We start from the raw sequence: 15,288 nt of genomic DNA, 5'->3' as shown, positions 1-15,288 counted from the left end.
CCAACTCTACCATTCTGTGAGTCATTGAAGGCATCACCGCATCTCCTGGCAGTGTGAATTCCATAAGCCAAAGGCGCACTATGTGAAGAAGTCCTTTTGTCTTTCCTGAATCTAATGTCCATCAGTGCCATCACGCTCTACTATTACAGTGGTACCTCGAGTTAAGTACTTAATTCGTTCCGGAGGTCCGTTCTTAACCTGAAACTGTTCTTAACCTGAAGCACCACTTTAGCTAATGGGGCCTGCTGCTGCCGCCGCGCCACCAGAGCACGATTTCTGTTCTCATCCTGAAGCAAAGTTCTTAACCCGAAGTACTATTTCTGGGTTAGCAGAGTCTGTAACCTGAAGCGTATGTAACCTGAAGCATATGTAACCCGAGGTACCACTGTACAGGGTTAGGGGAAAACCTGTCTCCACAACTGCTTCTGCCCACTTCCTGCAAAGGCAAAATATATGGGAGGAGATAAGTGAGCCTTCTTTGCTGAGTAAAGAGCTCTTACACCTTTCAGCAAAATGATCCCCTGCGCACATTCTTGTGCTTTTAGATTTTTTTTAACCCATCCAGTTCCTACAGGGTGACATTATAAATTACAATAAAGGACTTAAATGTAGGGCGCTTTGTTTTTTTCTATTGAAAAACTAGCTATCCTTGCAAGGAATCCCCTAATAATCTCTTAACAGAAAAGTCTTGCCATCATTCTGGGAAAAACAGAAGGCTGGGCCACCAAGGACACCTCCTTGATGTCTTCACTTGCTATGTGGAAGGTGCCCTTACAAGGCTATCCTTGCACACTGTAGCCAACCCATCAGAACCCTGGTTTCAATAGGTGTGCCAGTGAACAGCACACAAAACACACATGCCACTAAAATTGAAATGATGCCACTTGTGCTGCAAACCTCTGCTCCACAAGTGCAATAGCAGCCTGAAGGTGCTGCCTTTAGGCCAGGCCTGTGCAACTACAATGTTTGGGGTAGATACTTTCCAGATGTTGTTGGACTACAGCTCCCATCATGCCTGATAATCGGTCGTGCTGGCTGGGGTTGACAGAAATTGGATTCCAATAACATCTGGAGGGCGCTTTGTCAGTTCCCCTGTGATGAAAAGTGGGGCGGGGGAGGGGGGAGTTGATAAAATGCCTGACCACAGAAGAGCCACAGAGATAGTGTCTGGGTAGAACGCATAGGCTATCCAGTGAACTCAGCTGTTTTGGAGACTTAAAACTGAACATCTGGATAACACCCCCGCTCTTGCGCACCGAACATGCTCATGTGCAGCTCCCGTCCATTGCGCTGTGGCTTGTGCTCAAGAAGTTCGCCTTCGGAGGGGAGAGGCTTTGGCAAATATCGCAGTGTAAGTCCCATGTAATCCAGGGAGTCAAAAGGTGATTTTAAGCCGTCTGCAGCTTGTTGGAAGCAGGCAGCTCATCCCCAAAGGCGGGTAGGGAGAGTGGTAGAGGGAAGGTGAAACATGCATATTCTGGAGATGTAGGGAGGGCACGGACATGTGGGGAAGAGGAGGAAGAATACTTGTTCGCTTATCCTGAGCTCATCTGCAGAGCCAAGTAGTGCCTTCCAATCCTTTCCTAATGGCTGCAAGCCATCACCACCTTAATCCATCATTAGCTGGGCATATTTCAGATCTGAGCCAACAGTGAATTGGTGTGCGTATGGCAGCGGCGGGTTGGGGGGGGGGAGAGAGAGACTTCTCTCGCTTGCATGCTTCCCCTTATTCCCATGCCATCCTTGCTGCTGCCTGTGTGTAATTAACAGAGTAATTAAAAACAGGATGAGTTAATTGGTATTCATTTATGTGGCAGATGTTTTTAATTGAGATACGAAACAATTTACCTGTTTATATAAACAATAGTGAACGAAGGCTTGTAAAACAGGGTGTTTTTCCTTCCACATTCAGCAGAGTCTGAGCCTTCTCTCCCAGCTCCTTTTCATCAGGCCTGAGGCCAAACTGATGGAGAGCACCTGGGAGTTGTGGATGGTGCCAGGGACTGAGGCTCCGTTCCAAAGATGTGTTCCTCCCCTTTCTTAATTGCATGCCAGCTACAGGGATGTTGTTACAGGGTGACAGAGCAGGGCTGGACCCTGGATCTTTTCCACTGGTCCCCAGATCAGCTGCTGCTTCCTCCCTCCCTTAAAAAAAGAGAGAGGCTGTTTTAAAAATTAGCTTTGCTTACAGGGCTGCTGTAAGCAGGCGTCCACATATGCAAAAAGAGCCCAAACATTGATGCATATTTGCATTAAAAATTGCATATGCTGATCTATGTGCGTAAAGGCAGATTTAGAAGCAATTAATAACCTTTAAATGGAAAAGCTAGGTGGTGACAGGTGAGCTGCCTGCCTGCTCAGTCAGCTGTCTAGGCACTCATAGTTGTGGAGGCAGCTCCCTGCTCTTCCTTTTCCACGCTTCTTCAGGTTTAAACTGGACTTGGGCTGAACAGTCCTTCAGATAGAGGACTGTCTTCCGCAGAGTAGGACACACAGCCACTCTGGATGCATCATTGCATGTAATGGTCAAGGTTTGTAAAGGCAAAAGCTGGGGACAGTGACCAGAATATCAGCAAGACATGGAGGGGAGACTGGTCGAGTCTCCTTTGGTTTTCAGAGGCCAGAGAAGGCAGATAGCAAGGTGTAGGCATTGGAGGCAGACAACCTAATACTTTACATTCCTATTCAAAAATAAGCCCCAACTGAGGGGCTTCCTCCCAAGACAGGATTGCAACTTAAGTGTCACAATATGAAGACCATAAGAAGCAGCATGCTGAGGGACCATTTAGTCCAGGGGTCAGCAAAGTTTTTGTGGCTTGGGCCAGTTCATGGTCCCGCAGACACCGCAGTGCGTGCACGCGCATGCACACATGCACGCACACACAAATGCTATTTCCAGTGTGGAGGAGGAGTGCGCAGCTTCCCATTGGCTGCAGGAGCTTTCTGCAGCCAATAGGAAGCCAGCCAGCATCGTGGAAGGCGGTCCCCGCGACCGAGCGGGCGGCAGGAGTCCATGGGCCAGTTAAACGACCCCCATGGGGCGCCTGTGGCCTATGGGCCTTAGGTTGTCGACCCCTGATTTAGTCCTCCCTCTGGTATCCAGAGGAATGTTGATTTGAGCTGGTGAACCAAATATTTAGTTTCTTTTTCCTTGGCACATAGGAAGCCACCCTTTGCGGAGCCAGACCATTAATCCATCTTGCTCAGTCTTGCCCATACTGACTAGTAGGAGCTCTCTAGAATTTCTGTCAGCCGTCTACCATAGTCGTATTTGGAGATGCTGGAGATTGAATGTGCATGTAAACAGGTGTTCTACCACTGATAGCTAGGCCCCACTTGTTTGCATGGAGTGTTTGACTATCCATGCCACAGAGGCCAGAAAGACCTGATATATTATCCATGGGGGAAAAAGGGGGGGATCTTGCCCACCCCAATTGCTTTTCTTGTTCAGAAGGTCTTCCTCCCTCCTGGTGCAGCTCTAGGGCCCATCCAGGCTGTGGCTCTGTTTTTGGATGGGATTCAGTCATATACTGGCAAGTTCAGATGTCAAAATTAAAGTTGATTGGGAGCTCTTGTGCAAGGAAACCAGACTTTAGCAATAAGGAAAAGTGATAGAGGGGGTTGTACTGGAAAGTGTGGGATGGCAACTGCTTGATGCAAGGTCATATGATCTCCCTGCCGAAAAATCACAGTGAATGCTTGATAAACAGGCGGCACTGTATAATCTCCCTGCAAATTTTGTGCAAATAAATGAAGACAAGTTCTCAGCTAACAGTTTGCCTTGGAGTGACCCTACTTTGAATGGAAGGTCTGACCTTTGGTGTTTGTATGTGTGTTTGTGTGTTGTGACTTCCTAGCCACGGGCAGGTACATGGCTTCTGCCTCTGCCGGAAAGGGGTTCAGCACACCTCAGTTTTCCCAGAGTCACGGCCCGCAGCAGATAAGAAATGTGATAGTGAAACATTTGGCTATTGCTGGAAAGAGGCCTTGGCAGCCTGCCGGCAAAGACCAGATGGCTGGAAGCCCAGCTGCGGGGAGAGCAGGCTGGTCTCAGGTGTGCTAAGTCCTCAATCGGTCCCAGGAAGACTTGGCATCACATCCTAATGAATATCGAAGAGGGGGCAAGAAGCACCGTCTTTGCTCTTTAACACTGTGATTTTCCATTTCAGCAGCTACTGAATCACTCCTGTCAAGCCCTGCGCTGATACTGGGATGCTGAGCATCTCCTAATAGCTCTGTGGGTTTTGAATTCCCAAAAGGAAGGAAGGAAGGAAGGAAGGAAGGAAGGAAGGAAGGAAGGAAGGAAGAAAGGGGTGTATGTTCCTCTCCAGTCCCCAGGACAGGTTAGAAAGAGAAATTCTCTGGCACATTTTTCATGGCCTGTGCAAGAAAGAGAAGGGAAGCTTTTGCTTCTGTGCCCACTTTATGCCAGGTCCCCAGTCTCTTTTCCCTTTGTCTCCCTTTAATTCCCCACTTTGCTTTATGCCCCTTCTTGCACCATTCATTTATAGTTCAGTCCACAGCATCTCCAGGTAGGTCTGGGAATGCCCCTGCCTAAAATCCTGGAGAGCTTCTGCCAGTCAGAGTAGAATCCACGCAGTGCTGAGCCTGATGGACCAACGGTCTCACTAATGCAGCTTCTCGTCTACTGCATGTCCCCATTTTTCGGAATCCCCTTGCATCCATTTCCTCAAAGGACTTCCTCAAAGAGTTGCCCCACACCTCCCTGCTTTTCCTCACTGTAGTCAAATTACGCCTGCAAACAGCGTATTCTGAACCTCCCAGTTATATGGAGCATCATTTATCTTTGATCACATCCCTCATACACCTAGTCAGACCACTGGTCCCTCATCAGTATTGCCTGCACTCACTAACAGCAGCTCTCTGGGGCCTTCAGACAGGGCTTTCCCCCAGCCCTAACTGGAAACACCAGGGATTGAACCTGGAACCTTCTTCATGCAAGGCAGCTGCTCTGCCACTGAGCTATGACCCTGAAGGGAGAGCACAGACACTTCGGCTTGGCATGTAGCTTGTTCTGCATCAGCTACTTATGATGCTGCAGGATGTAACCCAGAGTTTGGTCACCTCCACACCATACACTTAAACTGCGTGGCTTCCCTGCAAAGAGTATCCTGGGAACCATAGTTTACCCTCACAGTCCTAGCACCCTAAACAATCTACAGTTCCTGGGGTGGGAGTCCTGGGCTTTTAATGTGTTTCTTATGCATGGTGCAGCTGTTGGAAGCTTCCACCAGCCCTGTTTTTCGGGGGCCATGGGCAGGTGGGCAGAGCTGATGTGCCCCAGCTGCCTATGGGGGGAGTGAAAATAGAGACGAGGTGGCCCAGAGGTGCCAAGGGCAGCAGCTGCCTAGCTTTGGAGATGCACTCCAGTCATTCCAAAGAAACGAAAGGAAAACAAGGAAGGAGACCGCGTTGTTTTCCTTAACAGGGAAAGGCTGCTGGAGGAGCCTGGCACTGGGTCCAGCTGCCCCAGCTGTGGGGGGAGGAGGGGGCTCCTGAGGAAGGTTTGGGAGACAGGCTGAGCCCCCTCCCCCATCTTTTCCCACATGGAGTGGTCTGCAGTTCATCCCCAGTTTGCCGCCAGCACTGAGTGCTTGAGCTAACATGATCCAGATGGAGCAGCTCCGTCCCTGGTGAGCATATCGGGGAGTTGTTCTTGGCCCTGCTGGCACCGGCAGCTGAAGAGCAGGAATGCACAGCCTTTATTTGGAAGGAGGCAGTGGACCCAGTGCTCCCCCCTACCCCCACATCTGGATTTCATTTGCAGAGCATGAAACGATGCTGGGATTTCAGGCCAGTGCCGGTTTAACCCTTTCCTCCTGCCTCCCTTCCTCCCCCAGGGTCAGAAGAGGGGAAAGGGGAGGAAGAAAGAGGGAAAGGACTTTTCCCCCTCCCCAAGGATGTTTTGCTCCTGGTGGCCGAGGCATAGGGTCCAAGACAGTCTTCCCTAACTTGGAGCCCACTTGAAGTTTTGGACTAAAACGGCCAGCAGCCCCAGCCATCTGGTGGGCAGCAAGTTGGAGCAGCCTGGCCTAAGACGTCTCTCCATGCATGCATCCTGGGCATAGTTAAACTATGGGATTTGTTCCCACAAGAGGCCGGGGTGACCATCAACCTGGTTGGCTTTAGAAGAAGATTAGGCAAAGTCATGGAGGAGAAGGCTACCAATGGCTACTGGGTATGATGGTGATGTTCTATCTCCATGGATGGAGGCAGTACGCCTTTCAATACCAGTTTCTGGCAATCACAAGTGGGGAGAGTTGCTGCAGCATGCAGGTCCTGCTTGCAGGCTTCCCCTAGGCAACTGGCTGACTACTTTGGGAAACAAGATGCTGGCTTAGATGCGTCTTTGGCCAGCAGTTAGGCTCTTCTTATATTCTGCAAAGGGTGGGGCTGGAGCACAATGCTCAGACTGCACCATGGGCGTAACCAGATTTTTTGTTAGGGGGGCAGGCTTTTGTTAGGGGTGGGGGCAGAACCTCAGCTTTTTCTGGATTGGGGGGCAGCTGCCCCCTTTGGCTATGCCCATGGACTGCACATGGCTGCTTTAACGTTAACCTGGAAAAGACTGCTACCCCAAAGTCATTGCTTCAGTTTCATGAGGACTGGGAGGGTCAAGCCATCAAATGCAATGCAGCTTCTAGCAAGCCATTTGCAGGGATACAGTGAGACTGGGTTGATTTATGCAGGCACCTAGGCTGTGCAAATCCAACAGAATGAGGAGGTGGAAACCTGAGATGTTAGAGTGGGCTATACGATTTCAGGATGCTGGTGTGAGGGTGGGTATAGAGTGCTTTCCTATGAAATTAATTATTATTATTATTATTAATATATTGTGAATAATTCTCCTTTCACATTGAAAGCTAGTGCAGCAGGGAGTGCTCTGGGCTGTCACCAATGGGCTAGATCTTTATTTGCAGGGAATTTGTGTGCCTTTTGGGTTTGGGTTTTAACTGCTGTTACCTGCCTTCAGCCTGAAGCAGTACAGTTGCCTTCACTAGCTCAGGGTTCTTCCAGCTTACTCTGCTGCATGTGCTGCTCCACTACAAGGTGCAAGCTGAAATGATACAGGAGATGACTGTAATACCTGACTGGAGTGTGTCCTTAAGCCCTGATAATGCCTCTTGCTTCCTTGCATGGAGGGTAGAGAGGGCTGTGTGAGCAAGTATAGACACAAGCCTACTGCACAAAGGGAAAAAATTGCATGCACTGCTCAACCCACTTTTGCCTCTGGCCCCACCCACCTCTGGCATGTGGCCTCCAAATGGTTGCCTGGAAAGGAAAGTGGCCCTTTGAGCTGAAAAAGGTCTACCACCTAACACTCTGACCCACAATGCTGGTCTCACAATCGTTACCTCCTGGGGTATAATAGACTGACCGGACCCAGTCAAGGATGTAGCAGATTAGACTGTCAGATTTGGCCATGCCTTGAACACAATCTGTCCTCTATTATAACCACCGTGTGGACACCCTCTGGTATTGCTTCCAGCTGCTGGCTGGGGGCTGAAAGGAGCCCAGCTGCAATGGATGAAACCCACCCTTGACTGAAGCAAACCTTTCAATCACAGTGGAATGAATGAGGAGGGGGAAGGTGGGGTGGGGGGAGAGAGAGAGATTGGGAATTGCCCTTCTGTTCCCACTGGGAGGTGCAGGGTGAGGATGGGCGGCCCCCTCAGTCTGGAGGAGGAGAAAAATAGAAATCCTTTCATTTTTAGATCCTTGCCTTCTCTGCCTAAGCTCCGCAGCTGCTAATGGAAACCAGATGTCAGAAGGCAGACACACAGCTCTCCGCAGTTGGGACAAATTATTCGGCTCTTTTCCTCTTCCCAGCCCCACTCCCCAATTCCTTTCCCACCCCGAGTAAGAGGCAGCTCATTCCTTCAGCCTCTGAGCCATCGTGGGGAATCGTGGTGACATTTAGAACTCCTGCTTTAAACAAAGGAGAAGCGAAACTCATTCCCAACTTCTCAATATGAGAGCGTTTTAGGTTTGGGGTTTTGTTTCTGCAGGCACCCCCTTTCAGTTCATGCACAGGATCTCCACTCTGCACCATTAAGTCCCCATCACGATTGCTAATCTTGCACAGACTGTGCATAAACTGCTTGGACTTGGATGGCTGAAGCCAGGGCTCCTAAGGAATCGGCCCAGTGTGCAAGCAAGCAAAAAGAAGCTCAGAAAATCATCACGGCAGGCGAGGTTCCTGAAATCGAAGGGAAATGACACAAATTCTCATTGGTGCAAACGAGGCTGGCACTTCTCCAGTACAATCCTTAACATGCTGCTTTAACACATGGCTCGTTGTTATCAGGCATGTATATATGCCACTTTGCAAGCACGCACACACACACACACACACACACACACACACACACAGCCACAGAACTCAGCACCGTGAGATTCTTAACAAGCTTCTAGCTCTCATGGGTCATGCTAGGCAAAACCTCCAAAGCTGGAGAGAAGGTGGAGGGGAGTAAGATTATCAGGGAGCAAGAGTTCAAAGCTCATTGCCCTATGCCGTCCTTTGAGGGTTGAGAGAAAGAGGTCATAGCTCAGTGGAGGAACACCTATTCTTTTAACTTGAGGAATAAATAAATAAATGCTTCAAACATTGTAGGACTGATCCCTGGCACAGATTCTGGAGAGAAGCCCAGGTGAGCATGAGCTCAAAACAGAAGGTCTTTTGGTTAGAGTGGCACCATAGCTCAGGCTTCCCTTGATGGTGCAAATAGGCTGGCTTCTGGAGAGGAGCTTGACACCTACTCTGCTCCGCCCCCAGCTTTTTAGTTTGGCACAGGTTGGCAGCTAAGCCGAGGTTGGGCTAGCAGATTCACCCCATGCATTTACAGCACATCCAGTGTGCGTTTAAAACATGCAACTTCCCCCTAAAGAATACTGGGTTCTGTAGTTTGTTAAGGGTGCTGGGACTTGTAGCTCTGTGAGGGGTGTCACCAGTATGTGGGTAACATGCAGCTCTACTTCTCCATAACATCAGGAGAGGCTGCGAAAGCTCTGGATTGGTGTCTCAGTGCCATGGTAGGCTGGATGAGGGCCAATAAACTGTGCTTGAATCCTGGGAAGATAGAAGCTTTTGGAGTGGGTGGTACCCATGTCTGGGAGATAGGCAGGTTACCTGTTCTGGGTGGAGTTACACTCCTTATGATGGAGCAAGTGCATAGCTTGAGGGTACTCCTGAATACATCTTTGCCACTTGAGGTCAAGGTGTCCTCTGTGGCTAGGATTTCCTTTGACTGGCTTCGTCTGGTTCACCAGCTATTGAGTTCCTGGACAGGGATAGCCTGTAGCCCATGTGTTGGTAACCTTGAGGCTGGATTACTGCAATGTGCTGTGTGTGGGGCTGCCCTTGGACCTGGTTTGGAAGCTCCAGCTCTGGTGCAGAATGTGCCGGCCAGATTGCTGGTGGGGCATCTGACTGACAACACGTGACTCTGTTGCTACAGCATCTTCACTGGCTGCCCATCTACTACCAAGCCTCTTTCAAGGTCCTTGGATTAATTTACAAAGCTCTGGACAACTTATGCCCAGGGTGCCTCAGGGAGCACCCAAGCCCTTATATCCCAGGGCGATCACTGAGATCATCTGCAGGAGCGTCGCTGGCCATTTGTCAAGTAGGCGAGGCTCATGTGACAGCAACAAGAAACCGAGCCTTTAAGTGTCATTAGTTCAGTATTGTGGAATACTCTGCCAACAGAGATTCAGCAGGCACTTTCTGTTTCAATTTTTAAATGCCTGCTGAATCCTTTCCTATTCTATCAGGCTTATGCAAGCAATTAAGAATACATTTTTTCCACAATAGTTAGCTGATTTCTGATTTTAACTTTTTAGATTGTTTTATTGTGTGGTTTGATGTACAACTGTTGTAAACCACTGTGATTTTCTTTTAAAGGAATAGCAGCATATAATTTTTAAAATAAACAAACAAACTTCAGTTCTCGGGATTCTTTGTGCAAAGCCATGGGCTTTAAATGTGCATTGGATGTGCTTTAAATGTATGGGGTAGATCTGCCTAACTTGGTGCCTTGTACTAACGTGGGACTGTAGGTAAGATCTCTCCTCCTTAACCCTGATCTGTAGCCGTGGTTTGGGCTATGGTTAAGGAATGACCTTAACCACGATCCTGGGTCAGAGAACATACCAGTCCAAACCTTGGCTGGGCTGTGGCACCTAAAACACCTAGTGAGAAGCAGCCTAGTAAAATTAAGAAATGCTTCTGCATGTTGAAAAACTGAAGGACTGGTGAACCTTTCCGGGGAGATGCTCCACAGCTGGGATGTCACAAATGAGAAGTCCTGCCTTGGATCACTGGTACCACACCTCCAAAAGCGGACAGAGGGACTTACAGGAGGACCAGTGTCACTTAGTGGTTAGAATAAAACTCAGCTATGGATCTCCCTGGGTGATGCAAGTCCCTTACTCTCTTTCTCTGCTTCAGCCTAACCTACCTCACAGGGTTGTTGTAGGGGGTCAAACTGTGGTTGGATGAGAAGGAGAGAAGCATGTATACTGTCTGGATCTCCTTGGACAAAATGCAAGATATAAATATAAGAAGTGTTGTAGGTTGCTACATTAATATTGTGAATCAGCCTTTCCATTGTGGTTTGCAACTGCCTGATCAGAGTCTGGGATCAAACAAAAGAATGTTAATATTCCTTAATGGTCCAGGAAGGGCAGCTTTTATCTCTATATGGAAGCTAATTGCTCAAAGTGGCTTCTTGATAGGGAGGCATCTCTGGAATGCGTGGAATGGAGAAGGAGATCAGAGCTTGAAAGGTGACCCTCCGCATCCCCAGCAGAGGAGATGAGGGTGGGAGAGGGAGGTGCCAGTGTGCCCTACTTTGCAGAGGACAGTCCTGTTTGAAGGGCTGCCCCCATCAAAGCGCAATAGAAAAAGAACTCTAGGAAGGGCTAGCAGCTGGGACTCTGAAGTTGCACAACAGCCCTGCATAGCAGACCAGGCAGGTGTCACACAGATCACCTGAGCCCTTACATTCCAGCCCGATCAATGAGATCATGGGTAGGCAAAGTAAGACCCGGGGACCGGATCCGGCCCAATTGCCTTCTAAATCCGGCCCACGGACGGTCCGGGAATCTGCATGTTTTTACAAGAGTAGAATGTGTGCTTTTATTTAAAATGCATCTCTGGATTATTTGTGGAGCCTGCCTAGTGTTTTTACATGAGTAGAATGTGTGCTTTTATTTAAAATGCATCTCTGGATTATTTGTGGAGCCTGCCTAGTGTTTTTACATGAGTAGAATGTGTGCTTTTATTTAAAATGCATCTCTGGGTGATTTGTGGGTCATAGGAATTAGTTCATTTCCCCCCCCAAAAAAATATAGTCTGGCCCCCCAAAAGGTCTGAGGGACAATGCACCGGCCCCCTGCTGAAAAAGTTTGCTGAACCCTGAATGAGATCATCTGGAAGAATGCTGTTAGCTGCCCCCCATATCACAGAGGCCCAACTGGCCTCAACCGGTGATTCCATGCTGTGGAGAATCGGTAGGCACCCCTGCTTTTAACTGTGAGACATCTGCTGAAGACCTTTTTATGCTGACAGGCCTGTGCAGTTGTTCACAATTTTCTTGAGTCATTTGAACGATTGTTCGACATTTAATCTCACGCTACTGGGCAGCACTCTGATCTTTTGTAAGGATAGGGAAGAGAAAGTATGTCTTTACATCGGCACATAGTTCAAACTATGGAACTCGCTTCCATGGGAGGCAGCATGGGCGTAGCCAGGACTTGGGGGGGGCAGGACCGATGTGATTGGTCAGTTAGTTAAGTATTTCTATTGTTTTAATTGATGCCCCCGTCACCCGCCCACTCTTGGCTGCACCCATGGGAGGCAGTGATGGCCACTAACCTAGATGGGTTTTAAAACAGGATTGGACATATTCATGGAGGAGAGGGCTATCAATGGCTATTGGCCATGATGGCTGTCCTCTGCCTCCATAGTTGGAGGCAGCAATTCTTCTGAATAGTAGTTGCTGGAAACCACAGAAGGGGAGAGTGCTCTTGTGCTTGGGTCCTGCTTGCAGGTTTCCCAGAGGCATCTGTTTGGCCACTGTGAGAACAGGATGCTGGACTACATAAGCCATAGGTCTGATCCAAAGGGCTCTTCGAACGTTCTTACATAAGAGGGCAGTACATAAATACTTTTATAAAAAACATGCTGTGCTCCAGTTCAGGCCCTGACCATTAAGCCAGCCAGTCTCCGATCTTGCATCCTTTTGGATGCAGACTGCAGCATCCCATTTCCCAGCTGCATTGGCTCTTCTTGCCATCTCCCAGATCCACTACCTCCTTGCTGTCTCTCAAGGATGACAGGACTCTGGACATGCCAGGGCTTCTGTGGGCTCCCATCTGCTGTGTGAGGCTCTCAGCTGCTGTTTGGCTCTGCGCTGTCACTCAGGACAGTATTTATAAATAAAGCAGGAAGCATGGGGGGGGGTCAGCGGCCCCGCACCATGCCAGGCTCCATTCTCAGGCATCGATAGTCGCAGGAATGCTGTCATCAGTCAGAGCGATGCACAGTATTTCACATGATGCTTCTCACCCCTCAACACTTCCAAAAACAGCACGGGATAGCAGAGAGGAGTGGAACATTTATAGGAGCAGACCAGCTTGGAAACAAACAGGATCTGGGCCCCAGAAGGACTTTGTACTCTGCCAAAGTTTGGTGCTAAGGCTGAGCCCTGGAATATTTTAAATGACAGTGTTTAGCCCTGAGACATGCAAGCATGTGCAGAGCGCAGTGGCTCTCCCAAAGGTCTGGGATCAAAGTGGAAGTTTTCCCAGGCTGAAAGTCCAACGTCTTGCAAGTTGTTGCCATTAAAGGAATTTATATACCAACTTACTTTTCAGAGGGGGGAAATACCAAGGCAGTTCACACACAAAAAAATAAAAAGAATAAAACCAATTATCGAAAATACATTAATTAAAATACGTACAAACGCAATGACGTTAAAACATCCGTATTTAAAATATAAAATAAACAAGGCTTTCAAAACAGCGTAACAGTTAAAACAACAAGCAAAGCAGGAGACTCAAGCTGGGAAATTCTTATCTAACCAGGTGTGTCTTCAAGGAGCAGCAGAATGACAGTACGGATGGGACCTCCAGTATCTTAGCAGACAGGGAGAGCATTCCACATCACTCACACCACCAATGACAAAGCCTGCTTCTGTGTTACCACAAGCCAATAATCATCAGGCCATGGCAAAAAAAAAAAAAAAAAAAAAAAGTTTGCATCTCTTGCACTCTCAAGTGGATTAGAAATTCAACAGTAAATCTCGGTCTGCACAGAGTCAGGAAGGGGACATAGCTCAGCAGGAGACATTTTTTAAAACGTGCACATTTATTGTGTTTTGCGGACTGGTCCCCGTTCAGTGGGAGAGCACCTGCTTTGCTTGCAGAAGGTCCCAGGTTGAATCACAGCATCTGCAGGTAGAGCCGGGGGGAACCCTTCTTTTACTTTGGACCATGGAGATGCTGCTGTCAGTAAGAGCTGAAATGACTGAGCTAGATGAGCCAATGGTCTGACTTGACATAAGAGGATTGTAGCTCAGTGGTAAAGCAGCTGCTTCACATACAGAAGATCCAGGGTTCAGTCCCTGGCATCTCCACTTGGGATGGAGTGAGAATGGACCATGATTGCAACCCTGAAGAGCCATTCATGATTGGTGTCAACAGTGCTGAACCAGGTGGATGAATGGCCCGGCTCAGTATAAGGCAGCTTCCTATGTTCCCATTAAATAAGCCCCTTTTCTTTCAGCATCACGAGGGCTGGAGTCCTACTTTAATTTTAGGGGAAAGGGTGTAGCTCAGTGGTAGAGCACATGCTTCAATCCAGGGCATCTCCAGGTAGGACAATTCTAAGCCTGGGAGAGACTCCTCTCTGAAATCCTGGCAAGCTGCTGTCAGCCAGCACAGGTAATATTGTCCTAGGTGGTCAGCTTCCTGTCTTCCTATGCAGCTTCCCGTAAGGCAGCTTCCTTTGTCCCCATGCCGCTCAGATAGACAAATAGCTTCCTGCATTTCACGCAATGAGCCTCGGCTCTAAATGGGAATGACCCTTTTGCTCTCCTCCCGGCCTCAAGCACTTTGGGTTTGTATTCAAGCAAACTTTCACAGTGAAAATTGACTTTTCCAAGTGCATTGTGGGGAGATCCAGAATGCTCCCTCTAGCTCAGGATTGCCTACACTGACTGGCAGCTGCTCTCCAGTATTTCAGGCAGCAGACATTCCCTTTCCTACCTGGAGATGCTGGGGATTGAACTTCTGCATGCAAAGGACGCTCTGTCACTGAGCTCCAGCACTTCCCCAGATTTGAATGTCTGATGAGCCATGGTTGCCCCATCCAGGGCTGCTCATTGGACTGGCTTGCCTAAGAAATGCTGCCTGCAGAGCACATATATTCCCTATTCCCTTTGCAGAAGTCTGCATACATTGGAGAGAGAAACGGGTGCCTAAATCCCAGCCCCATGATGTTGTGCCTTGTTTTCTCTGTATGCTGGCCAAACTTTGCAGCAACCATAATATATGTCCTTTGTGTTGTCTCACAGTCCCTGCACAACATCTTTCTGCCCCCAAACCTTTCCTGTGTGAAACTAGCTATTCCTTACCTCGTGGCTTGGTTCCCTTGGGTGTGTTTCGCTCAGACATGTCTGGTGCACATTTCCACCACTGTCAGCTGCTTCTGCGAAGCAATTGCAGCCGGGGAAGACACAGCCAGCATTTTGCCTCGAGAAAAAGAATAACAACCGAAAAAGGCAGGCGGACTTTGCAAGCAGAAAGATCTGCTTTCTGTTTGACCCTAACACACATTCCAACTGTCCCTATTAACCAAAGCATACTGTTCTCAGGCTACCAGGTCTATTTCAAACTTGACCCAGATCTATTTCAGTCTGTTGGTTCCCAAACTGTGGTCCGTGAAAGACATCCAGGTGATCCACAGCATGTGTGTAAAAATACAGGTAAAAAACATACAACGTCCAGCACGATGCATCACAATTGCTGCAGCAGGCAGAAAATAATGAAGAGGTCAGTCAAGACCCTCAGCAATTAAAATTGAACCTAATTGAACCCTCTGACCCACTGAAATCAATGAACCTACGTTAATTATGCCCATTACCTTCAGTGGGTCTATGCATGGTCAGAACGCTCCAAGGCTTCCGTGATAAAAGGAACCTATTTTGGAGGTTGCTCAGAAGTGCTGTGACTTGGCATAACTCTGCAGCCTTAACTCTGTGG

General features: G+C 48.5%; 1 protein-coding gene and 1 long non-coding RNA gene across 6 annotated transcripts in view; one reads left to right on the top strand and one right to left on the bottom strand.

Moving 5' to 3' along the window:
• The window catches only part of CBFA2T3 (CBFA2/RUNX1 partner transcriptional co-repressor 3), a 65,080-nt gene that overhangs the window by 17,400 nt on the left and 32,392 nt on the right, over positions 1 to 15,288 (top strand). The window lies entirely within an intron of this gene.
• On the bottom strand, positions 1,808 to 12,388 carry LOC308483731. The gene is made up of 3 exons (XR_013989760.1): positions 12,337 to 12,388; positions 6,985 to 7,078; positions 1,808 to 2,141 (listed from the first exon to the last, which is right to left on the bottom strand). It is a non-coding gene; the product is annotated as an uncharacterized lncRNA (long non-coding RNA).

The sequence above is a fragment of the Podarcis pityusensis genome, assembly GCF_964106645.2.
Source record: "Podarcis pityusensis genome assembly, chromosome: 8".
Taxonomy (NCBI): domain Eukaryota; kingdom Metazoa; phylum Chordata; class Lepidosauria; order Squamata; family Lacertidae; genus Podarcis; species Podarcis pityusensis.
This window is presented reverse-complemented; position numbering and strand designations above follow the sequence as displayed.